This window comes from Pteropus vampyrus, unplaced genomic scaffold (genome assembly GCF_000151845.1).
Source record: "Pteropus vampyrus isolate Shadow unplaced genomic scaffold, Pvam_2.0 Scaffold24, whole genome shotgun sequence".
NCBI lineage: Eukaryota > Metazoa > Chordata > Mammalia > Chiroptera > Pteropodidae > Pteropus > Pteropus vampyrus.
In genome coordinates, this window is record NW_011888805.1 from 5448116 (window position 1) to 5475927 (window position 27812).

The window sequence follows — 27812 nt, forward strand, 5'->3', positions numbered from 1 at the left end:
TGTGTTTATTTAACTGTTTTAAACATTTAACCCTTTACCTGTTTAGAAAAAAAGGGCAGCTCGCTTAGGAATGCTACGTTTTCTAGGATTTGACATTTTCAACGATCGGACTACTAAAAACAGAACACTATAAATAGAATGATGTCATTTATTTCCAAAGACTGACTATATACTAGAGCGATGTGAAAATAATAATAAAAGCGAGATATTTCATGGCAAACTTTGGAGGTAAGGTTAGGACTGTAATCCATGAGTTATCTCAGGGCGGATGGGAATAGGGCTTACTATTAAAGATTTCTCCCTATGATCTGTGATGTAACTATTCAGTAATTATTGATTTATTGATAATACATAGTGTGTTAGATATTGGTCAGGATTTAGGTTAAAACATGTTTCTTTGCTTTTTGGAGAATACAGTGAGTATGTGAAATAACAGAAGAGGGTATATAGTAGTGGAAGGAACTTGTTGTGGTCATCTGATCCTTTCTTTGTCTCTAGGGGCAAATCAGTTGTTTTAAAATCTATATTTAAGGTTTGAAAGGGATGTAAATTTTATAATTCTTGTCGAGAGCCAGTTCTGTTGCTTATTTTACAGCTGGGAAATCAGTATAGGCAGTATAGGGCATGACCTCCCGGTCATGGGTTTCAGAGCTGGGCTTCCTGAGTTTGAATGTTGTCTCAGCCACTTTCTAGTCGTGTGACTTTGGAAAAGTTACATCATTTCTCTTAGCCTCGGTTTTCCTCATCTGTACAATGGAGATAATTTCTAAAACGACTTCAAAGATTGTTGTGAGGATTTAACAAATTAATATAAAGCACTTGTTCTCAACACATGCTAGGTAAGAAGACCATTTTAAAAAGTCTTATTTATTCGTGATACTTATATATTATCAAATAATAATTTAATGCTTATATGACTACCCTCAAAGACATCATGGTCTAGTGAGGGAACTGGTTTGGCATCCAACAATTAGGATATTATAGAATAAGTGCAAAACAGAAGGAAATAGAGAGTGATAAGACTTAGATGGCTCCCTAAGCCATCCTTTGGGGAGGAGTGAAATGGGACTTCCCTCAACGGCCCTTCCAATGGTCAGCAGGTATCTAGAACACTTGGAGAGGGTTTGAGAAGACATGGGGGAGTTTGGGGGAATTCTAAACAATTTAGTACAGATGAAACTTAAAAGACAACTGAGAGATCGTGCATAATAGGGGAGAGATGCATGCTGAGGCCAGACCACCAAGATGTGGACCAGAGAGGTAGCTGGGCAACCGGGAAAGTCATATCTTACTTTGCCAAGGGAGTCAAGCATTTCTCCAAAGAGGGAGTGAGCATCAGCACCAAGGGCTCTGAAGGGTTAAAGTAAGATAAGCACTGAAAAGTGATTTAATAATTATGAGGTGGCTGGCATTTATATTCTTCTGTCATTTGGTATTTATGAATGACTCTATAAGATCAGACTATTGATGTGTAGGGGAGACATTTAAATTTGATACAGAAGTTTCTAAGAGAGGATTAAGTCCTCCAATTTCCAAAAGAAGTTTTATAATCCTTTCCCTCTAGTGCTTTCATACTTGGATAAATCACTGGCTTGAAATTAGTTTATGATCCTACTGGATTGTCATCTTCAGTAGGGAGAGGGCAATAGAACCTTATTTATCCTTGCAGGTTTAGAATCTGATCAAGATTTTAGTTCATAGTGAACTAAAAAATATATATTGGGTGCCAGGCATTTTTCTAGGCACTTTACATGCATAAATTAATTTAATACTCATATTTTATTATTTCATATCCTTAAATCTTTATCCTCTTAACGAATCAGGGCTGTTAGTCTCCTCATTTTATATGTGAGAAAACTGAAGGACAGAGAGGTTAAGCATCTTGTCCAAGGTCACAAAATTTGAGTTTAAAAGGTCGTCTGAATGCAAACCCCAGACTCTTCTTTATCATGATTGTACCTCCTGCTTCCTTAATGCAGCTCAATATACATTTACTGGATAAATGAGTGAATGAATTAGTAAAAAGGGATGGATTAATAATTACTTTATTCAGATTAGTAAATCTGATTTTAAAAATGTTTTCTTCCTGTTAGTGGTAGATTTTGTTAGTTTTCTAAGGGAATTTTATTCTTTTATTATTTCAAATGATAATCCAGCTTTTAAATTCTTGAAGTTTCAGATATATTTGGGAATTTGTTTCTTGGTAGTTGGGGAATAGCCAAATGAGCTCTCCTTCTGATGTGGGTCACTGGATCTTTGTTGGGGGGTGGTAATCCAGAACATAAATGTGCTCTCTGGTTGGTACAAGAGTACAGCACCACTGGAAAGCTGTGAGTCAGGGGACCGAAGCCAGCTCCAAGTGCCCTGACCTTTGGAAACCAGACTTAGGAGATACCAAGATAACTACGTGACAGATAAGTAGCAGAGTATGACAGAAGGGGCATTATTCTTATATTTGTGACTTTCTTTTTAGCTGTGACTCTGTGACCTTATGTAGCAGTTATGCAAAACGGGACTAGAATTCTTATCTTTGGAGAGGAAATGAATGTGAAAGGAAGTGTTTGCTGGCCTTTTAGAAAGGTTGAACTACTGTATCTTTGCAATTAACAGAATAACTTTATGTGATGAAACTCACTTTCCTACCATAGAAATACTTTTTAAAAAGTTTATTTCTAAGTATATAAAAATGTGCCTAGAAAGCTCTTTATTTTTACCCAGAATAAAGAATACAAAGTGTTTTTAACTCCTGTGGTTACCTCTGGTGAATAGGTAATTCTTTGAGATATTTCTGCTTCTCCTGAGGACCAGGATTCTTTACTATTAACATTAGTGACTAGTGCGTAGTTGGCATATATTTATTTATAATTTATTACTATTACTTGAGAATAGTCACACTAAATGTGAAAGGAGCCAAGTGAGGGCCATATCGGGGTAGCTTTTTTTAAAAAAACTAAATATACTTATAGTTATCAATATTAAAAATGCTACTTTAGTATTCTTATATAGACAATGTATATAGCATTTTATTCCCTAAAGCTTAATAGTTGTGAATATAGAGTATATTTGTAGATGGTAAATAAGAAGGTATTTATAAAATTGGATCTTTGAAGAGAATAATGATAAACTTTTTCATATTATAAACTGCATTATGACGTGTTTCATTAAGAGCAATGTGATTCTGAAAAAAAAAGGCTTATATGTGAGAAGAAGATTACTGCGGATTTAGATTTACTTAGAAGATAGTTGTAGACAGTTCCTGATTTGAGCTGCAGCTGGTAAAGCACATTTCTGATTTCATCAGTGAGAATCTATTAGGAATTATTTTTTAAGTTCTAAAGTACAATTATGAATCAGATATTAGAATACAGATCTCTGAAACTGGTGGAGAAAACCACTATTATAAGGAAGAAGGCAGAGGGTATTTTATACTAAGAGCATTTAACAATATTGTTTTCTAATTTTCCTTTTATTTACTTTATTGAGATCTTTTGTCTTGAAAAAAGAGTTAAGGTGACTTACTTCAAAAGTCTTTATAATTTTTGAGAATTCTTTTTGCTTGTGTTTTTATTGACTTAAAAACACATTGAAAGTACACTGGTATTAAGAAAACCAGTGTGAGTGAATGAAAATGTCATTAAACTAGGTAGAACCATAGAATAGATAGGTGACTTGGAGTTAACAAAGATATTTAAACCAAAGCAGAAAAACATGTTTTAAAAATAAAACAGTCTAAATTGTATTACTTAAAAATAAAATAATATGTAGGGAATTATATACTTGAAGAAATACACCATAAATGTGTTAACTACAGACGTTTATATATATTTTTAAAAAATCACGGTGGGAATGATTTAATCTGTGACTTCGAGCTCTTTTGGTTAAATTGTTTTTATGCCTTCACTCTATCCTATATTATTGGAACCTGCATGTGTAGGAGCTTATTTTTACATTTCTTTGTCATGGGAAAATATCTATATATGAGTTAAGGCTCTTTCATTCATTTATTTCACTTTGTATTTATACAATTATACGAATGTGTTAGTTCGCTAAGATTGAAAGAACATTATGTTTATTGGTGAACAAGAAGTCGTTATAGAGTACTCTGTTTTTACAGCTGTGCTTCAGGGTATCACATTCCAAAGAGGTCAGCTGGGCATGACCTCACGGGCATGAATCTTGGGGAAATGGCTCCGAAACAGCCACAGGCCTGCAGATTTGAAAGCCAATGCAGAACCTCCAAATGCTGCGTTTGAGAAGCATCTAGTCTATTAATGCCTTAGTAGGTTTTATCTAATGGCATCTAAATTTGGAACTGGATCCCAAGTAAGAGGACAGAGTTGGGTGTAAGGCCCAGAAGGATGTAGTTAGTAAGAAGCAGCATTTGCATCTATGACCACTCTCAGGGTACTGTTGTAGCTTCGATACCGAGTTTGATTAATAGCAAAAGAGTAGGAAGTAAAGAGGAGGGGCTTGAAGGAAGAAAGTGTTGAGAAGGGAAGTAGAGAGACTATTATGGTTGTTTCCTTTTATTACTAACATTATTCTTGTTAAAATTACAGAAAAATAGTATGGTTTTGAGAGAGTGTTAGACGCTATTAGAGAACTAGAATTTGTTTATCTGATGTACAGGTGTGATTATTTATGGGATATTGCTTAGCATTGTTGTCCTTTGTACAATCGTGTCCAAGGTTGTGGCAGCCGTTGAGGACACATATCATTAGAAGTTGTTTATAAGATTCTTATTTAATAAAAGAAATAAGATGCTACCATTTCCCCATCATTTAGAAAAGATGTTGCATTGTCTTATTGGCACTGTTAATAAAAATAAAATTAGTTAATTTGGTGTTCGCATGCACTCCTAGCTGTTGCTATCTGCGATGTGTGTAATTTTACCTGGAAGTGGTACATGCAGGCTGTTGCTGTTCCCTTCTCAACATCATACCATGATATGTACTCGAAAAATTTTGTAATAGAGCTGGGCTGCGTAAGTGACTCTTTCATTTTGGTGATGTAACATCAGTACTTTATTTTTCTGTTATTAGCGTATTTTATTTTTCGTATCAAGTAGATTGATCATCCTGAAAAAGGAAGAACTGGTGCTAAAATCGACAGCACATCACATATGAAACTGTTACTTGATTTTACTTATTCATACGTGGACTGTTAGAATCAGAGTAGGAAAGAAGTTATCAGCTACTCAGATTTGAAATTTTCAGTGACATGAGTTAATAAATGTGTATGGCAGCATAGCTATTAACAATACTATATCAGAAGAAATATATTTAAAATCTAGTTAACCTAAACTAAATTATCACATAACATTTATTATGTGTCTACTATGCTAGAGTAGAAGCTTTTGGGAAATTAAAAAATACTGTGTATATCTTTCTAAAAAAAGAATTTGCATTACAATATGATAGACAATTAAGGCATAATAGCTTCTTTCAACACATATGTTTGCTTACTATTCATTAAATTTTTAAACAAATAGTTATTGAGTGTGTGGTATGTGCCAAGCACTGTTCTAAGAGCTGGGGATACAGCAGAAACAAGGTGGGCATGGTTTCAGCTTAGGTGGGAGACATTCACCCATATTAATCCAATAATCTTACAGATATACAATTACAAATTATGCTTAAGTGCTATGGTGGAAATGAATAAGGGACTAGGAGGGAAGGGAATAGGGCAGCTTCATCTTTGTGGTGAACTGAAAATGTCATAAAAGTCATGGAAAGGTTTTCTGAGGAAGGGGTATGTTGAGTCCAGAATGAATGATGAGGAGACATTAACTAAATGAAGGTAGTTGGTGGGCTCTGTAGGTTGAGAGAGCAGCCCTTGCTAGACCCTGTGATGGGCAGGATCATGCTTCCTATGAAAGACATAAAGGAGCACTGCTGTGTCTGGAGCATTGAGAGCAAGGGAGGCGGAGCTGGGGGAGCCGGCAGGGCCATTCCACACAAGCTCTTGTAGACCTGGTTAGGATTTTGATTTTGTCCTAAAATAAATGGAACAGGAAGTTGTTTAAGTTGTTTAAGTACGGGGATGAAAGGGTCAGATTTGCATTTTGCATGTTACTCAGTCTGCTGCAGAACAAATTGAAGGGTGCCAGGAGTTGATCTATAGTGACAATAGTCAAGAGACTATTATGGTAATCCAGAGAGTAGGTTACTACGGTGGAATAATCCAGTGCAGTGGAGTGGTGCAGGCAGAGAATGGAGAAAAGCGGGGAGATGTGACAAATTTAAGATAGTTTTTTGGAGTAGAAATAGGACTTGGTGGCTTGAATGTGAAGGGTGAAGGAGAAGAAATAGCCAAGAATGAATCCTGTGTGTGGCTTGCGTACCTGAATGGACAGAAGTGTCATTCACTGGAATGAAATTCGTCATAGAAGAGCCTGATTTAAGGGAATAGTGACTTCTGTTTTTGGACTTGTTGAATTCAAAATGGCTTTGAATGATCTAAATGGAGATATCAAATAATTAGTTGAACCTGTGGGTCTACAGATGAGAACAGACTGGAGACAGAAATTCGGGAGCCACTGGAATATAGACGGTAATTGAATTGAGGTAGAGGAGAGGATAAGAGTAGAATATATTGTGTGAAGACTTTGAGGATGGATCTCTTCCATGCCTCTCCCCTAGCTTCTGGTGATGGTCCACAATCCTTGGCATTTTCTGGCTTGTAAATGCATCACTTTGATATCGGCCTCCAACTGCACTCAGTGTTCTCTCTGTGTCCCTATCTTCGTATGGCAGCATCCTCATAAGAACATGAGTCATATTGGATTAGGGTTCCATCTCTCTCCAGTATAACCTCATCTTAACTATTTATACCTGCAAGAATGATTGCATTTCTTATAAGGTTACATTCTGAGGTACCACAGTTGGGACTTCAGCATATTTTGGGGGGTGGAGGGGGGATGGATACAAGCAGATTGCCTCTGTGTAAGGCCTTCCGGGGAAACAGTGGCAGTCAGGATACAGTGCTCCTTCTTACATGATATTTTAATAAAAGGTAGTATTAGTTTGTCCAGTGAGGTGAAAATAAAGTGTGTATGGTAGCTGAGATGAATGTGAGGGTGGGGATTGAAAGAAGACCAAATGAGAGAGGTGAAGATGGAAAAAACTTCTTAGAGGAAATGAAATTTGAATTGGGGTCGACAGATGGGGTTCAGGATTTAACTTTGTGGACACTGAGGCAGAGGGCTCATAGGAGGAGAAAACCTAAACAAAGTAGAAATATGTCATATGTAACATAGCTTTAACGAGCCATGTACCTACTGGTTTCCCTTTATATAAGGGAATAGTAGATGTTTTGTGTGTTATGGGGAGCCTTTTGGTGTGAATAGGGCTGGATCTACATTTAATTGCTGTACTCAACAGTTATTTTTTAAGAATTTACTGTATGCCAGGCACAGTGCCAAGGGCTAAAGATAAAATCAGATTTTGATTACATATTTAACCATTTTCTCCAACACCGCTGCATTAATTAACATTTAAACCATAATAACAGGATTTTATCTTATGACTGTGTCCATTTTCAGTCATAAATTCAATAATATTAACTAATGACATTTGAGCATCTTACTCAGGGCCAAGCACTGTTCTAAATACTTCTAAACTACATTAACTAATTTAATCCTTGCCCAAACCCTATAAAGTAGGTTTCTTAGATGGTAAGGTATCATCAATTAGCTTCTGATAGTATTTGATGTACTTTAAGAAAGAACAATAAAGCTTCCAATTAATTGTAAGAGGCCAGTCTGATGTCAGAAATGCTGAAATATGAAAAAAAATGCGTCTTAATATTAGTGGACAACTTAAATTTGATGGTGTATGGTAACTGTATTGACAGATGAGAAAATGGAGGCAATGAGAAGGTAAATAGCTTGCCCAAGGTTACAAACGAATGCGCAGTGAAGCCCAGATTCTAATCCAGGAGGCTGGTGCCAGAGCCTGGCACTTCGCCGTCATGCTTCGTTGCCTGTACCAGGACTGACTGCAAAATCTATAAGCATATATATCCCCAGTGCCTTTTTTCATATACTGAGAGCCAGATAATGTCTCAAGACTCTAGTCGAGTTTGGGGGTATGGTGGCTGGAAAGGTGTGTGCAGAAATGCAACTTCCCGCCGCGAATCTGACTGATCAAGAACTTTGCAGGGTAGGTCTTTCAGCTGACCACTTTCTACCAATCTAAAATCTTAACAATGAAGAAAGGCCATACTGGTGACAGAAACGGGGTTGAAGGCAAGGATGGGGCAAGAGGGGGTGACTTTTCTTGTGGAAAATGATGCATCTTAAGCTCTGTTTTAGGTTTCACTTCCTCTGCAGGCCACCCCCATCACCCCCTCTAGTCCTTATCATGAATCTCTCTGATTGTCATCAGTTGTGCTCTCACTGTTTTGCTTGGTTTCATTTCCTGTGAAGGTACCTTTCCTCTGGTCTAAGGTGGCCCCGTAGGTATTGCCAGCTTCCACACCTTGTAAGAAAGTGTCCAGAAGCTTAATGAAGTTGACTAAATAAAACACTAAGTAGTGAAGTACAAACATGATAATTTTTTCCATCTTCGTAAACATATCCAGTGTGCCCTGATATCTGGGGTTTTTCCCTCAAACAGGTTTTTTTTTTTTTTTTTAAATCAGATTTTGTTCATTTTAAAAATAATTTGAAACTATCCAAATGATAACATGAAGGAAATTTACCTTTTTTTAGTGACCCGGAAGAAGTTCTCAGAGTGAAAATAAGTAGAGGTTCTTACTTGGAATCCAAGATTTGAGTTTTTGAGGATGTTGTAGTCACATAAGAAATGAATTGATACACACTTTTTTGTGAAGGTCCTCGTAAACTGTGCAGTCCACTTCCCATAGGTCACCATGAGCACTGGGTTTGTCACCCTGCACGGTAGTAGGGGACCAGTCTCTCTGCTGGCTGATGACAGTGTCATAGATTAGATAGCCCAGTGCTCTTCTGACTTATGTGAGCTAATTACATTTTTGGATATACTTCTTAAATAATTTGATTTTTTTTCCTTTTTCTAAATATGCCGCATAGGCAATATTTACATCTAAGTAGTGCCTCTTAGGAATAATTACAAACAAAACCTTTCATGTTTTAGACTCTTCTTATTTCTTTCTTCCTTCTATATCTATATTTTTATTCTTTGGATGATCCCATTAGTAATATTTTCTACCTAGTAATATTTTAATTAAGAATATATCCCATATTTATGGAACTCTTACTGAGTTAGGTTGTGAGAGCGTGCTCAACTGGATATGACCCCACTGGTTTTGAGGAGCTTACTGTGGGGGAGATGGGTGTGCACATAAGTCTCAAAGCAAGACAAAAGCAGCCAGGAAAAGAGAGAGATGATGAGCAGAAGAGGTGGAAGGGATGAAAGTTTGATCGCGATTGAACTAGATGTAAATGGCAATTGTTGTGTCTATTGTGATCTGTAGGTATACTTTCACAAAGAGTGATACTCTGGAGTAGTGCTGTCCAGTCGAACTCTGCAATGATGGGAATGTCCTCTGTCTGTCCTGGCTGTCATGGTGGCCACTCACCACATGTGGCATTGTAGTACTTGAAATGTGGCTGGTGCACCTGAGAGCTAAATTTTTTTTATTTTATTTAATGCTAATTTTAAATTTAAATAGCCACATGTGGCTGTCATATTGGACAGTACAGCCAGAGGAAACAGGTGTGTCACTAACCCAGTCTGGCAATTTTGGGCGATCATTTTGGTCACAAATCAAAGAGACTTTGATAGATTTTGACTTTTAAACATAATTTGCCATAAACGCTAGCACTAGAGCATCTATAGGAATACTAAAATGCAATAACTCTTAATTAAGAAATAATGTGTGGTTAGTTAAATTGGTCAGTGACACCCCCTCCACATACACTCTGGTGAATACATTACACTCATATGTGACTGTACGCTCACATGCACACACAAACACACATACCACACACACATGCCACACACACACACCACACATAACACACACATTTTTTTTTTTTACCTGGTTTCTTGAAATGGAAAGATGTAGAAATGTGTTTTTGAATGGCTTGCTGTTTTGAAGGGTAGGTAGGTAGTGAAGTGATCCTTCTGCTGGACGTAGTGGCAGGCTGGGCAAAGAGGAGTCCCTGATCAACAGGAAGCACCAGCTCTGTCCTACAGTAAGAACTCTGGCAAGGAGTTTCAGATCATTTTTAGTTTCCTCATCTATAAACCAGGCATAACAATACCGCCTCTGCCTAGTAAGTTAATATATATTTGTAAAAGCTTCTGTTCAGGGATCTTTTTCAAACCAGTCTCTCAGCTTTTTTTTTATCTTGCTCTGGGGCATCTCTCTTTCTCTCTGTGTTGACTCTGGTACCAAGATATATGATTATACATCTTGATCTTAAGTAATACCCTCTGGCAATCTCCACACCTCTTCAGAGACCCACACTTGAACATCCTTTTAAATTCTACCACAAACTTGTTTTGGAAGTTCTTCCTTTTGGACTTTCAGCGATATTCTGCTCAGAATCAACTCTGCCTCTTTCAGGATTTATTTGCCCACTGTACACGGGACTGCTGCTGTGCACCCATCTGCTCCCCCTAAAAGTGTGTGTATATTTTTATTTATTTTTTGTTTGTTTGTTTGCTTATTTATTTTTTATGGTGACATTGGTTAACGAAATCCAATAAGTTTTAGCTGTACACTTTAACAGTAAGGCACATATATATATATATATTTACACTGTGTGTTCACCTTCCATAGTTAGATTTCTTTCTGTCACCATATATTTGACCCCCTTTACCCCATCTACCTCTCTCCTTCCTCCTCCCCTCTACCCTCTGGTAACCACTAGTCCATTGTCCTTGTCCATGAGTCTCTGTTTGTCCTATTTCTGTGTTGCTTTTAGGATTATATCCTACATTAAGTGATATTATGTGATTTTCAACTTTTTCTGTCTGGGTTATTTCGCTTAGCATGATTATCTCGTGGTCTATCCATGTTGTCGCAAATGTGTGTGTATATTTTAATTTTTCACATGCCTGAATTTTGTCTTCCTGATTAGAATGGAAGCTCCCTGGGCAGAAGCAGCCTTTAAACTTTATTATTTATCTTTTAAACTTAATTTTATCCAGTGCTTTGTAGATAGTGGCACTCAGTAAATGTTGCAGACTCATAGTAAGATAGAGGACGTGGGCCTTTCGGGCTCATACTAACATCTTCAATAAGCACTCTTTGACTGTTTCGACCAGTGGTTTCAAGCTTTATCATGCTCAACAGGCTCCCAAATTCTTGGGCTCTATAAATATAATTCACTCGGTCTGTGGTGGGGCATAGGTAACCTAGATTTTAAGAAAATCTGGTCATTCTGATACTGGTGATTGAAGGACTACTCTTTGAAAAACGATGGTCTATATATTATGACACCATTTCTAAGTTCTCTGCTTTAAAGAAACCTTTTCTGGCAGCAGAGATATTTCTTCCAAGCAGAAGTGCAGGTTTTTTATTTTTATGTTCTTGTAGTTTTGTTTTGTTTTGTTTTGTTTTTTTTTTAGAAGGGGCTGTGAGAAGAGGCGGGACATTTTGTGGGTAAAATATTTGTTGAAATTGTCTTCTCAAATGTATGCTTGGGTTAGTGAATTGATAGTAATATCACATCAGAAAGAACTGGATAATATCATCAGACTACAAAGATATAAATCACCTGTTAGCCTTTCACTCAGAGCTTGTTAGTCCCTATTCTAGAGAAGAGTTGTACATTAGATAGAGGGAAAATAGTGTCAGTGGCAGAGGATGGCACATTGATTGCAAAAGTGATAACTGACAGCCTGAAAGTGAAGAAGGAAATAGACAAACTATATAAATCGGACCAAAGATCTTAAAAAGCTGGAACAAAATGTAGGCCAGTGGGGAAGCTGAAGGGAGGTAAGCAAATGCATGCATCTCAGTAGCTTCAGAAGCATCACCGAGCTGCCCCAATTTATAGTAGTTATTTGTTAATCTTAGATTCTAAGTTTTACCAAAGTGGAGACCATGCCTCTCCTGTCTGGCACTGTATTTCCAGGGCTTAATGAATTGCTTGTCTTATAGCTGAGGTTCCATAACTATATATATAAATACATTTATAAATACAAATAAGTAGTTAGATAGATTTGCTGTGGTAATTTATGTTCAAGAAGATGACTCTGAAAATTTTCTGGCTGAGAAGAGAGCCAAGTAATTTTAACCTTTTGAGTATAAAATATCAGAAATTTTTGGTATGCGAAGGCCTATTTTACATGCTTAGTATGTAATTCATTCTCTTCTTTAATATTGTTGTTCTTTCTCCTGCTTTGTTCACATTTAAATGATCTTAAAATGCATGGGATTTATATTTCATAATATAAATATATAGATATAGATACATAATAAAATATTTTGAATCATCAACCAGTGTCTACTATACCAATGCCACACGAACACAGCATATTTCAGAGTTTTTCAAAATAATCAGATAGATTTCTGTATGTAGACAGAAACCTTTACATATCAATCTGAAAGTGATTCTTTCTATGTAAACTAATGCCAAATCATATTTTATATGGTTAATTATCAGTGGGTTCTGTGGAACATGATACATCTGTTAAAATAGATATTTTAGCATGCATACTCATTAAGAAAATGCATATTATGTGCTAGGCAGACACATGGTCTCCATGTAGTAGAGAAAGCCATATTTAGAATGGTGTACCTGCTCTCCAAGTGTTTCACATTCGTGTTCTTTCAACTTGCCCTTTAATAGACTTTCATTACCTGAAAAGGAAAATTATTTTTTGATATTATCTATAACAGGTTAAATCGTGTGGTTATATTGTACTTTGTTTCAAAACTATGTGTAGAATTTGGAATTGGTTTTCTCAGATGGTTGTGTCTTCTTACTGGAAGGAGGAAGAGATGAAGAGGAATTCTCTTTTTCCATAGGCATATGTTTGGTGTTAGGTGAAATTGTGAAATGAGGAAAAGTGTATCTTTGACAGTGATATCCTACCTTTTAGCACTCCCTCCAACCCAGTGGGCCTGAGGCACCAAATTATCAAAATTTAGTCCTATGTCTCCCATCAGTACATTGAATTCCAGTCTAAAAACTATTCTCTCAAACGTTTCTAGTTCCTGAATCATCTGTTTTCTTTGCAATCAAAAGTCCAGCCAATAGTTATTTAAGTTCCTGCTCTGATTTTGGTAATAGTCCTGGAACTGTGTATAGAGAGAGCTGATTCCTATGCCATTCACATTCTCAGGTCGTATATGTACAATCTAGTATAGACATACGTAAGAAGACAGAATATGAAAAAAAGAGCATAAACCAAATGAAATGAACATTTAGAGAAAAAAATTACAAGTAATTGTAGGAACCAGGAAAGGTTTCATGGATGACATGGACCTTGAAGGATTGTTAGCATCTTTAGGAACAGAGATGAGTTGGGAGATGGCATGCTATGTGGAGAGCATGTTACAGACGAAGGTGGGAGCCCCTCATGGCTGCCCTAGAGATGAGTATTACTAAACTTTTGATAGGACCATTCACGTGGACTGTATATAAGTGGTGCCCCCTGTAGTTCTACAGCCTCGTGGTCATGAGTGAAAGCCAGGAGGTAAGAAATGTGGAGGGACATACAGAGAATCATAAGTAGCCTGGACCATGCTGTCATGGATCTTGAATGAAAGTGAAGTTTTACCCCTTTCATTGGGTCGTTGAACTAAAACACCTTTAAACCCTCTCAAATGCTGAGATTCTATGTTTTCTCTAATTCAGTTGGGAAGAGGAGCTGAGGAAGATTTTTGAGCAATGGAGTGGCTTGAAATTTCAGAAGATGAATATATATAGAGAGAGTGAAATGGACTGGGAATTTCCTAGACCTCAGATGTGCATAAAGTGATTTTGCTTCTTTAAGGCCATCCAAATGAAGTTGGAGTGATATATCAAACTGGAGCTCTGAGGGACACAAGCTCAGCCCCAAACCAGACCCAGCCCACCCTCACCTTGATACCAACTCTACTTCTTCTCTGTCACACTGAGACTTCATTTCTTTCATCTCATTTGACATCCTAATTAATAAGCCTTGCTAGATTTTCATCTTCTGACTTCTCTCACCACTCATGTCTTGTCTCTCTGTACATCACCTACTTTCTGCCTGCAGTTTTGAAAATAGACCTTTTTGGGTTAGTCCTGCCTAGACTTTGTCCTGCGAACTACCTAGTGGTCAGCCTGTTGACCACAGCTGTTTGTTTCTGCTTTTCGATTCCCTTCTTAGGCCCAGCTCCAAGAATCTGGAGCCCACAAAAGAGGCCTGTCATCAAGCCGTTAGACCAGAATAGGGGCAGAGTAATCAGGCTCAAACTACAGGAGTGAAAATTCATTCATTAAGATTTTATTGAGTGCTATCTAGGTTAAGCACTGACTTCGTGTGGTTCCCTTGGCCGGTCCTCCTTTCTCTGTTTTGAGTCTTTCTCCCTTCAAACTCTCTAAAAAGCTTAAGATTTTTTCACAACAGCTGAGTCTCTCTGGGAGTATCAGAAAGACCTCTGGTGGTGTTAGCAGGCGACAACCCGGGGACAGTGGCAGCTGGTTTTATTTTTGGTTTTTGCCAGTCAGGTGTTTGTAAGTTGAGAACTGCCTGTATTCAAACAACATGATTTGGTAGTGTGTTTTGAACTTCCATAGGAATAATGGATGTGGTACAGTTAAAAAGATAACAATGAACAGTCCTTAACATCACATACTAGAGACTTTTAAAGACCCAGGCATGGATCAGTGGCACAGAAAATATGGGTATGCTATGCATTGTTCACAGTCTCTTTTCATATAAAATTTGAGTCTCGCTTTGGGTACAGAGATCTGGGCATTGGTGAACTTGCCTGTGGAATAGTTATTGTCTCGTGGTTGGTACTGGTTGATGCATTTGGGAGATTTTATTTTGCAGTCGATTAGGTTACTGTAATTCATTTGGTCTTGTCAAGTTTTTAATTTATCTCATAAGTGACATTATATCTCAAATAAAGAAAAGACACATAGCTATCTGATCACCTTTAATAATGTATCAACTTGATTTTTAATTTTTCTTGTATGCACTTCTGATCTTTACCCATATTCACAGATTTCAAATAGTTATAAACATTTTGATATAGTCCTTATGAAAATCACATTTTCCTAAACACTTTCCATTTTGCTAATTTCTACATTCTAATTTTAACGGCCATATGATTTCGATCTAATGTAACGGTCTCAATTTTCTTAAAATTTTTTTATTTCTGGATATTCAGTTTTTCTCCTGTGGGATTATTTGTCAAAGGATATGACTGTTTTATTATACATGGTGTCTATTTTCAGATCACTTTACATTTTCATCACAACCATGTCAAAGTAAAAAATCGTCCCCGCATTGTTTTGGTTTGCATTTCTTTAATAATTAGTGAGGTTTCTTTATTAATTATATTTCTTTTCGTGAACTGGCTTGACATTCTTTTTCTAATTGATTTCTTAGTTATTTTTGAAAAATAAGATTCTGTGAACTTTTTAGATATTATAAATAATTATCATTATCCTTGGTCCTAATATTTCTCAGTATGATTTAATTAATGTTTTGTTGTTTTACAAGTTTAACAATTTTAACTTAGCGTCATCTGGTTTATCTATTTTGATTAGTTTTTGAAGAATGCTTTCAAAGTTATTTAAAAGTTACAGTCATAAGGTAGTGTGGTTGTCTGCTTAGCACTGTTCATATTGCTTCTCGATCTGCTATCAAATGGATTGGATTCGTATAGACATCTATCATCTAGAATCTGGAATGATCAAGCTAGAGGGTAATTATCAGTTTCTATTTTTAATATTTAGAAGATCTAGTAAATAATATTTACAGATAAATGTAGATTTACAGATTGAGAGTTTAGAATGTAGATGAAAACTACAGTCAAGACTTTCTGAATGCAATGAATCTAGCTGGTAAATTAAGAAATGAATTTTAACATTAGGTTTTAATATCACAAAATATATTTATAAAACACTTTAAAAGCACTATATTTGGAAATTAATTTTCCCATGTTGTTTTGAGCACTTAGGACACTTTCCAGTGTCTTGATTTTAAAATTTAAATATAATTTCAGAAATGTGGCTTCAAATTATTGGTCATTTGCAAAAATTATTTTAGCAGTCTCTTATGCCTTGTTGTTGGTTTTCTTCCTCTGAAGCTCAGAATTTGGGATATACTTTTGAAATTTTAAAACATTTCAACTTTTTTTTATTGGTTTAGTTGATCTTATAATCATTTAAAAATAACCTAAGTTATTTGATAAATATTTAGTTTATTGGTAGATAGTTGAGCAGTATATTTCTTAACTGTATTTAGAGATAGTAGTTCAATATTTCTTCCGGTATTTTGTACAGGGAAGGAAGAATTAAAAAGCTAATGGAAGATTGTTTCTCTTAAGTAATTTTAGAAGAGAAATTGTTATATTAAAAATGTAAAATAAATGGGCAAGCAAAATCATCAAAAACAGTTATTAAGAAAAGGTAATTAAATTAGTTTTAATAAATCATAGAGGAAGAAGAATCATGCCAGTTGTGTGTTTATGGCATATCTTATCCCATGTCAATAGATATGAAAACCACAGTTTGCCTGTGATTACTTCACAGAAAAATAATGGTATAGGATGTGATGTTGAAGTTCGGGGCAAGTTGGGATTGACAGATGAGAACAAGTGAGTAACTATTCTTACAGAATGTTATACTTTTGATTTTGCATTTTTAGTGTAGAGATATTGTAGAGATATTCTTGTATGTGGGACTTTTTCATTTGAGGAGTAAGAAAGGGTATTTATCTCCTTTGATCACATGATCAGTTTAATAGAGTTGCCTTATTTTCATTCAGAAAGAGGGTAGGAACTAATATCCAAATGAGTTACTATTTAGATCTAAGTGCTCTAATAGAAAATGTATCATTTTGATAGTGTTTGGAATGAAATACGACATTCACCTCTGATTTTACATGTACTTCTCATAGGTTTTTATTTTGTCATTTCAAGTTCGATGTCCTGTTGCTCATGCTGAACAACACATTTACAGAAATGTATCTAATGTATTGTTAAAGGAAAGTGTATGTGACACTTGGCCTTTATCTCTGGCATTGCTTTCAAAATGTAAATTACTGGGTTTTCCAGAAAATTATTTTTAAAGAGAAGTGCATAAAGGAATTGATAAATCATTCTTGGGAATGATCAGGATAACAGAGGGAAAACAAAAGTAGAACATGTGCCTTTAAATTCATCTACATAATTTCCTGTTTCTTTATTTGGAGGTCCTTGCCAAATATACCAGTTGAAATTCAGGCAGAGTGAATTGAGTTTGTAAGTTTAAAAACTAGTAGAAGTTCAAATTTTGTATTGATATAAGCTTTTACATTTATATTTAGTCTAAAGTGAGTGAGCTTGCTAAATCTTGCTCAGTTCTGGTTTCTGTCCTCATTTCTCAACCCCAGGTTACCATTCTGTTTTCTTGTAATATAGCAAAATGACTGATCACTGTTAGGACATTTTTCAATGGAACAGATCATCAGAGATGCATTTAAATAGCAAATTGTCACTGAGAGGTGCTTTAGTTTTAGCTATTTTTTACTTTGTTTTGGTGGAATAATCAGCAATAAAGGAAGAAAGAAATGACTTAGATGAAGCAGATGGGTATTAGGGACTCTGAGGAGGCATTATTGGTGATAATGGTGTCTAAAAACGAGTCCAAAAGAATTCAACCATTGTGGCAATTTCATCTTTTGTTTTGTTCCTTAATTAATATCAGATATCAGAATCAGTGTGCGAATAAATGGGAACCACTTGAGCCATTTGCCCTGAGTCTTGAGACTCCATATAAGAGATGTCTCTCAAACTTTGTGCTCTGTATATGAAGTACTATGTTTGATTTCAGAATTTCTTGGATTTACTTTTGACGAGAAAGCTCTTGAGCCAGTTAAGTACTATTATTGTTGTTACTAAGTAGCACAATGAAAGGTTTAACCTATTAAATAATTGTTTAAATTATATGGTCAGTCAACAACAAGGGCAGATCTATTGAAAGTGTCTTCTCTGACTTGAAAAATTATATTTTCACATCACTGTTTGAATTGTCTTCAATGGATAATTAAGCATTTGTTGGGAGTACAGTGCTTGTGGTCTGATAGATAGCCGAGAGTCTTAAATTCTGTGCCTGGGTGATGTTATGTTGTGCAGTAGTAATTCTGTAAATTATTTACAATTAAGGGGGAAAAACACTGGAGAAAAGATATGTTTACTGCTCCCAGTTTTACAAGAGAATACTGTTTGAGTTCCAAAGTAGCTTCAGTGCTTTAGCAGTTGAGATATTCCCCCCTCTCTCCCCCCTCTCTAACATCCTGTTTCATCACAAATATTTATCATTTTATTCATCATTCTCTACCCGCCTTGTGGGCTGTTGTGGTTGCTGTCACTCAGCCAAGAGGCTGGGGAATGCCTATCCACAAGCAGCATGGGGCATCTGGCGAGAGTGCTCGTAAGCTTCTGCAATGGGCTAACCTTGTTGTTCCATCGAAATAGATATAGAATAAGCCTATTTAAATAATTGCCAGCATCATCAATAAAGAACATGTTATTGTTAGGCATAGTGAAAATATACTTACTATTTGTGGTAAGAAAAAAACTAAAGTCTACAGCATTTGGAGATGTTATTCTGGTGGGTTTTGGAAGCTTCGAAATGAAAGAAAAAGAACAGTTACTGTATAAACAAAATGATTACCTAAAAAGGCTGATCTGTTTGAGTGCTTGGTTAACAGTTTTAAAGAATTTTCTGGTTTTCCTGAGAAGTTCATTTAGTATTGATTGGCTACTCACTTTTAAAATATTTAATACAGATAACATAAAATACAATATTGTATAGAATAATATACCACAGCATACCATGATGTACTCCACTTATTTCAGAAGGTTTGGACGTTTTTGAAGAATGTCGGCTAGGAACTTTGTAGGCTGGAGTTATGGGTTTTGGGGAAGAAGACCACAGTAGTGAGATGTACTTCTCATTGCCTTAGATTTGGGGGTCTATCCTAGCAGCAGAGCTGATCACTGGTGATGTCGACCTCAATGACTTGGGTAAGGTTGCGTCTGCCAGCTTTTTGCACTGTAAGGTTACTAATTTTCTCTTTCTGTCTTCTGTTCTTTGGAAGTCAGCCCACACTCCTTGAAGGGAGGGAGGATCTACACAATTTATTTAATTATTTATGTAGGTATAGACACATGGATATTTATTTTATCCTTTGGGTTATTATTCAGTATCATCGCCGATTTATTTTGTCGTATTTTAATTTTTTAAATCCGATCTTGCTCCTCCATCTGGTATTATGTGGAGTTTGGTATAGCATGTGTTCCTATCTTTTAAGCCTCTCCCTCTTCCTCATGTTTATACTCTCATTCTTCAAATCCATAGGTTCAGCTTTGCTACTGTGGTTAGTAGTCAAGGTCATTTTTATTGTCAGGTTTTAATGTATGCACTGTGGAAAGAGAAGTCATAATACAAAACTTCTTGTCAGCGGATTGTTGAATTTACCTGAGAAATCGAGACTCAAGATGATAAGAATGTGTGACTAGGATCAGAAGCATATTTCCAGGTAGGAAATCAAAATCCTTTTCTTTAACTCCTCTACACTTGATTTTGGTATAAATCAAATCACCATTTTCTTAGAAGATACAAAATCCAAAAAGGAGAGATGGCATAAATATTGAGGTTGCCTCAGGGAATCACTTTTTGCTCCTCCTTTAGATTCTTTATTTAATTTTTAAGCAGTAAAATAACAGCTGAGCTTTGAAATGAAACCCAAAGAGGAACTTGCAGAAGTATATTTATATTTGCAAAAGTATTGTAGATATGATTTTGATGATCGAGTCTTAGGTGAAAAAGTACTCATGAGAGCATAAATAATATCAAGGTTTATCGTGCCAGAGAAAACAGCTACTGGTTATAGGATGTTTTATTTGTTTCCCAGAATATTTACTAAATATGACTTGATTTATATTTTGCATTTCTCATAAACTTCCCTAAGATGTGATAAGGTCACAAATTCTCTCTAAGCAGGGAGGGGCCCTAGGAGAGGAAGCTCATAGATCAAACCTGTCCTCAAGTTTCTGCATACCGATTTTGCAAAAACAAGAATCAGTTTGCCAGCAGCTTCCATTGTGGTAATCTTACAGAAAGTAAGTTAAAAAGAAGAACGTGAACATGAAATCAAGCAACTGAAAATCTGGAATACAAACGGAGTGAATATTATGCAGTGATTCTTACCTCTGCTTTCGGAGGTATAAAAGCAGTGTGATTCCCCCATGTAAACTACAGAGGTTTCAGCTCCATGGCAACATGAAGAACTTATTCTGTCAAGGGCGTATATACGCAAATGCATTCAAAGCAAGGGGTTGGAAGAGAGTTTGCGGGGTGGCAGCGGGGCGGGGGCCGGGGACCAACCCTCCAAGTCTTGCCCATGCATTTTTATGTGTGTGTTATAATAAGGCCTTTGTGTAAGGAGGGCCAGATAGACGTTCATGTCAGCTGCCCTCTGGTCTTTTACATGATCTAGTTGCCATCACTCAGCTCCCTTCTCTCTCCAGAAAGGAAGCCAGAAAAGGCAATTAAAAAATGCTGCTGTGAGGAAAATGCTTCTGGCCCTTTTTTTTTTTTTTTGAATGTCAACAGAGTTATTGCTCTTCTGTGTGTCTCTAGGGGGACTTGGCTGCTTCTTTCCACAATCTTTTTCTAGAGAGAGCCTTTAAATTGTAGCCTTCACATGGTGTGGGGGCTCGTGAAAGCTGTAATCAGCTTCCTCCTCTGTGGGAAGGAATGCTTTCTGTAGGTCATCTGCTGTCCTGCCTTCTACTTAAGGCCCTGGGCTGGCGTGGAGTGATTGGTGAATTAAATGTTCCTACCCACAACTGCTTGGCCTCTGGCTCAGTTCTGACACTTCAAATTTCCTCTCTTTCCTCTTCACAGCCACGCTCATCTCCATCCGTTCCACCTGTCCTTTGCTTAGTTTTGTCACTTTGAAGACATAACCTTATGACTTGACTATTTATTATATGTCCATGTTTCTGTCCTGAATTTTAGGAATGATAAAACAATTTGAAAACTTGATTTTTGCTGTGTTCCAATTTACTTGATCTAGAGGATAAATCAGATGTTCTGCTATATCCTGGTTAGCTCTGGGAATAGTCTTTAATAAGTCTTAGATCATTTTTTGTACCACCTAAAATTCGAGGTTGGTTACCTGCACTAGGTTCAGAGATTAGGGATTAAAGAAATATTCTCTTCACTACAGATTTTTACCCATTTTCATCGGTTCCTGAACGTAATCCCTGCCCAGCATCATAGATGGCTCTAGTGGTATTAGAAGGAAATTGTTGCCGAGAGGCCTGAGGGTCTTATGTTCCTTAGGACACACAACAGCTGAATGTTGTTTTCAGTTTATACTTTGGGCTACGGTCATCATTTCTGCACATAAACTATTTCCCCCATTTTTGTTTTTGTTTGGAACATTCTCTTTGGAATTACTCTTAGAAATAAATGATCCGTGGCTTAGATTATATATACTTACATACCTTTGGTTTCATTTATTAATTAACTCGTTCAGTTATGTTTGACTTACTGTTTGTGCTGGCATAAAATAGCAGGCCTGCGTCTGCCTCTGAAGAGCTAATGTTCTGGAAGTTAAGTGCAGACTGTAAAATGTTGCTTGAGTTGTAAGAGAAGGATGCACCAAGCCCAGCTGTGACATAAAAGGGGTGCAGTTAGCTCTGCTTGAGGGGCTTGACAGAGGCATACATGCTTGAACTGCATCTTGGATGATGAGTAGGAGTTTGCCTGGTAGGCAGCATGAGGAAAGGTTTTCCAGGGTGATAAAGCTCTGACGTGTGAAAGCCTGAGACACAAAAACAGCGAAGTGCTTCTGTGAGCAGTAAATCTTTGTATGGCTGGATTACAGGGTATAGGGAGAAGAGGAGTAGAAGTTACAAGGGAGGGCCACGGAATGTTTGGCAGGGACCAGGTCAAGGAGGGTATGCCATGCTGGTATGTTGGAACTTTATCCTGTAGGCAGTGAGGAGAGACATGTTCAGATTTGCATTTTACAGACAACCCTCAGGCAACAGCGTGAGGGTCGTTTGCAAAATGCTTACAGTGGGAGACATGGTTTGCAGCCAGTTACAGTAATCTTTAAAAGAAAAAATAAAGGCCTGAACTAATGCTGAGATATCCAAAATGGTGAGCACAGGATGGATTGTTAAGCTTTGGAAACGGTACTAATGACCGAATCAGTGTGAAGGATGAGAGAAGAGAAGGCATTTCTCAGGGCTCCAGCTGGATGACAAGGTGAATAGTGATGACGTTGCCCAAGATGAGAAGAAACACAGGAAGATGAGCAGGCCTTTGAGAAAAAGAAAGACTAACTTTTTAGATTTGTTATATTGTGGTCATGTGTGGTCTGTGGAAAGATCACTGACAGGCCTGAGTTTCAATTTTACATCTCTAGCTTATACTCTGTGTATTTATACCTTTAGTTTCCTGGTCTGTAAAGTAGGGGTAATAATTATTAGCTTGCAGGCCATTGGTGAGGGCTAAAAGCAATAATCTGTGTAAAACTCCTGTCTCAAAGCCAGTTTTCAAATAAAGGGCAGACTATTGCCATTGCCTTGTTCTGTAGGCAACTCTCCAGGCCTGGAGCCCAGCAGAGAGGCTGAAAATGCAGGCTCTGGAGTTAGGCACATATAGGAATTTACCAGTGGGGCCAAGGTGGCATGCGTACTCATTTGTCCAGAATCGTTGGTTGGCAGCCAGTGTATGTCAAATTTTGTGCAAGAACAAGGGAAGCCAAGTCTCTGGCCTCAAGGATCTGAGTCAATAAGGGTGACACAGAATTAAATCAAGTGTGTTTACAAGAGGGTCAGGAGCAAATCAATATATCCAGAGTTTAAAAATTGTATAATATATATTCAGCAAAGGACATATACAGTTTAACAAATTTTCACAAACTAAAGGGCAAATCAAAAACAGAGTTTAAAAACACCGATGTTCATAGCAGCATTATTCACAGTGGTCAGGACATGGAAGCAACCGAAGTGTCCTACGATAAGATGATTAGATAAAGAAGCTGTGGTGCATACATACAATGGAATGTTACTCAGCCATAAGAAGAGATGAAATACTGCCATGTGTGACAACCTGGACGGACCTTGAGATAATCATGCTAAGCGAAATAAGCCAGACTGAAAAAGTTGAAAATCACATGATGTCACTTATATGTGGGATATAAACCTAAAAGCAACAAATGAACAGGATAGAGACTTAGGGACATGGACAATGGACTAGTGGTTACCAGAAGGTAGGGGGTGGGGGAGGAGGGGAGAGATATATGGGGTAAAGAGGGTCAAACATAGGGTTTAGGGGGAGGGTGAAGTGAGTAAAGGGGATCAAATATATGGTAGCTGAAGGAAACTGGACTTTGGGTGGTAATCACACAATAGACTATATAGATGTCAAATTGTAATGTACCCTTGAAAATTATATAATTGTATTAACTAATGTTACCCTAATAAACTTAATTAAAAACAAACAAACAAACAAAAAAAAACAGAACATTATCCACATTCCAAGAGTACTTCTGCCTTTTTCCAGTCGCAAGAAAACCCAAAAGTAACTACGAATCTAACTTTTAATACCACATAGATTTTGCCTGTTTTTCTACTTTATATATATGACATCATATGTCGTGTTCTCTTTTGTGTCTAGCTTCTTTCATATAACAATATGTTAGATTCATTTATGCGTTTGCATATAGCAATCATTTATTCTCATTGTATAGAATTCCATCGTGTGAATATACTGTAGTTTATTCATTCTATCTTTGATCAATTTGGGTTTTGTTTTTATCTAATACTAATAATGCTTCTATGACTATTATAGTGTATATCTGTTGGGTGTGTACACAGAAGTGGAGTTGCTGGATCACAGGGCATGCATAATTCAGCATTAGTAGTCAGTTGCCATATACTTGCTCAAAGTGAATGTACCAATTTATGCTAACTCCAACAGTGCATGAGGGTCCTAATTGCCCCCATCCTGCTGTAGGATTCTTCGTAGTTTTCATTTTGGCTATTCTGGTGATTATTTAGTGGTGCACCCTTGTAGTTTTATTTTTCATTTCTCTGATGATTAAAGAAGTTGAGCCCGTTTTCATTATGTGTTTGGCTGTTGGATTCTCTCTTTTATAAAGTGCCTATTGAAGTCTTTTTTTTTTTTTTTTCCCACTTGTCTATGAGGCTTTCTGCTTTTTTGGCAGCATCACTATTTAACAATGAGAACTATTTATGTAGAGCCTACCAAAAACTGTGCTAGCATTAGAATAGGAGAACAGTATAGTCATACTTCTTGTCCTCATGAAGTTTATAATCTTGACCACTCCTTCAGAAAGCTTGGCTGCACTTAGGAGGGTCAGGATGATAGATAAAGGAAATGTGGGACGCAGAGAGCATTTTTATAAGAATGTGAACTTATTATGTGTGCTAACAAGATAGAGCCACTGGAGAGGGAAGGTAGACGATGGAAGGAAAAGATGACCGTTGACTGAGTAGGATCCTGGAGCAGCCAGAGTGCTCTGAGCTTTAGAAAGGACTGACTGGAGGAGAAGTGGGAGAGGATAGGGAGGTGCGCTACAAAGTTCATAGGTAGAAACTATACATCGAGAAAGTTTTTCCTTGAAAACTCATTTTATTTCATTTATTTATTTATTTATTTTTCTGTAAAGGAGGAGGCAAAGTCATTTGTTTGGAAAAATTGGATACTACTGAAGAAAATGAGGAATATTTGGAGTTGTGGCTGGAGAAAGAATGAACTGACTAGAGCACTGGGGAGGTGATAATACTAACCGTCAGGGGGCTCGGCAGATGTAGCTCTGTCTTCGTAATTGGTTTTCCTCAGACACTCTTGAGTAGGTGATGTAGGAACAGAAAGGGCAGTGATCCAGAGTAGGTGTTTTTTAGGATGAATACACTGAAGGACAGGTGACAAGTGAGTTGGGATGCTGGCAAGGGTGAAGTAGTGCACAGTGGGATCTAGACATGATCGCTGTCACTAAGAAGCTGGGAGAACGAGAAGGAGAGGAGGAGCTGGAGGAAGGGAGATAGGAGGGGAAGAAGGAGAGTAGACTCTTGGAAGGGAGGTTGAGTAACTGGGTGTCTCTCTGAGGCTGACAACAATAGAGTGTGAATGTGACAGGTTAGGCGACGTGTTAAGATTGACTAGGTTAGCCAGTCATATTGACCCAAATAGATATGATTTCCCTGTAAGGTTTTATGGAAAACAGTCAAATAGTTAAGCAAATAACCTTTCAAAAGCAGTTACATTTTAAGTTTTAGCTTATCTCCTTCATCATTAGTCAATAAATATTTTTCATTAAATGAAGACTTCTGAATAAGTTTCATTTGAACATTTTTATCTCACATCAGCCATTGGTTCTTAGTTGGTTCGATAAGATTGGTTCGATAAGATTGGTTTGATAAGATTGGTTCGATAAGATTTCAGATAATGAGGGTAAATATAGAGGCCCAAATGGCCAAGTTTTAAACTAAAATAAAATGCCGAATATAAAAATCTGTTGTATCAGCAACCTCAGCTGAAACAGGTTGGGCATGTCCCTTTAAGCAATTATGTTTGGAGTCCTCATTTCATCCAACACACATTTGATGTGTTTTCTCATTGCTACACATTCAAATAAATAATAGAGTGTGTTAAAATCTTTGGTTTAAATTTAGTACATAAGAAGTCTAAAGCGTGAAGTTCGCTTTTTCATAAAACGAGCATATATACGTTGCTAAATGAAGAAGGCCTCTGTAGAAGAAATGTTTAGGGAACTGGCAGATTGAAAATCCTATAATTTAGCCTAGTATGTAAAGAATTCACTTGGGCACCTTGCTGAAAATGTAGATTTGGAGGCCTCTGCCTGGAGGTGATTATGTGCGTTGTCTATAGACTCAACTTTGAGAAACCCACAGTAGAGCTTCTAGTTTTGGAAGAGTGCTATAGTACTGGACATCACCCTAAGTCATTGTGACAAAATAAATAAATAATCAAACAGACAACAAGAAAAGAAATACAGAGAAGAAAAAGATAAGAAGAAAATAAGGTAGGTGAAGGCTAGAAAGGAGATACAAATTTAAGTCCCGAGGAAACCCTCTACGATTTCTGTTTTAAAAGGAAAATTTCAAAAGATGCTGGATAGAATCATAACAATTTTAAGATTACAAATGAAAAACAATGTGAAGTGTGGAAGATTGCATGGGAAAAAATATCAAAAGTCCATGAAAAGATCCACTAAGAGTTAAACTGGCTATGAATTCAAACTCTAAATATTAAAATAAAAATGGAGCTATAAGTTTTATTTTTCCAAAAGCCTTTTACATTGTAATGTAATGGGTGTACTACTTTTGATAAGTTTTGGTCATGGAACAAGACTGTTATTATATACAACTTAATAATTGAATTATTTTATCTTTCTCCTGAATGTCAGATCATGACAGTAAATTATCAAGGCAACCTTCAGTCTCTAAGATGAGTTACTACTGCTGTCTTGGGGTTGTTGTGAAGATTAAATGAGGTGTGAATTTTGGATGCCAGAGCCCCTGGGTTCAAATTATTACTGTGCCACTTACTAGCTCTGTACCCTTGGGCAAGTTAATGTGACTCGGTTTCCTCATCTCTAAAATGGAAATAGTAAGAGTGCCTACTCATAGAATTGTTGCCAAGAATAAATAAATTAGTAATGTGAAACACTTGGAATAGTGCAAGTCACACTGTAACCATTTAATCCATGTTATCCTGAAACATAACTTTTTTTTGTCAAGTTCTTTGTTAAGAGTATCTAAATTATAAAAAAAAAAAGTTATTCAAAATGGGGACATACATACGACTTTATAAAGTTACAGTTATCTTGAGCCTTATTTAATTAAATCATTGAACACCTACTACTAAGTGCAATAAGAATGCTTGACGCTCTACAATGATGAGTAAGACATGGCCCCAGCCACTCGAGCTTTGGACAGTTATCCTGTTGGCTTGGTTTTCTTGGAAAGGTATTATGCTATGTTGGGAAATAACATAGAAGTTAATTTAAACTACATTTTCCAGCACAAGTAAAAGACAGTACATGAAGGACAGGAGGGGATGCTGATACTAGATCATGCCTTGATGCATTTCTAAGCATAGCAAGTTACACAAGAAAAGATGCTGGTATTTTTTCTGAGCTAGATATAGTAAAATGGGTGGAATATAGGAATGAGATCAGAAAACCTGAATGTTCAAGAGCTGACTGTACTATTTCCTAATTATGTGGCTATAGGCAATTAACTTAACCTGTGTCTCAGTTTCTTCACCTGAGAAAGACACATAGGCACCTTGCTAAGTAAGTTGATTAAATGAGCTAATGTTTGTGAAGATGCTTTATGAACTAAGATGTTCGGCATTTGTATGTTTTTTTTCATGATTTATATTATATAGGGTGTGGATTTCCGATGATCTATAACTCTGAAACAGACACTTAGAATAATGTCATTTTGATAGGTTTACAGACACCTTTATTATTTTCTGTAGAATTATCTATAGATCAATAATGGGTGGGTAACTTGCTGTGAAGATAGAATGAAAAAAAAAATCATAGCTGAAAGGTCAAAGAGATCAGAGAGGTTACATGACTGACCTAAGGCCACAGTTAACAAGCTGT

General features: G+C 36.7%; 1 protein-coding gene across 5 annotated transcripts in view; it reads left to right on the plus strand.

Annotated features, from left to right (window-relative positions):
* Nucleotides 1-27812, plus strand: part of HIVEP2 (human immunodeficiency virus type I enhancer binding protein 2) — a 185693-nt gene that overhangs the window by 23871 nt on the left and 134010 nt on the right. Inside the window, exon 1 of one of the 5 annotated variants that reach the window (XM_023528377.1) lies at nucleotides 19586-19667. The exons of the other annotated variants lie outside the window; for them this stretch is intronic. The gene's annotated coding sequence lies outside the window, so the exon portion shown is untranslated. Of the gene's footprint in view, nucleotides 1-19585; nucleotides 19668-27812 lie in introns of those variants that run through there. 5 annotated transcript variants of the gene reach the window in all.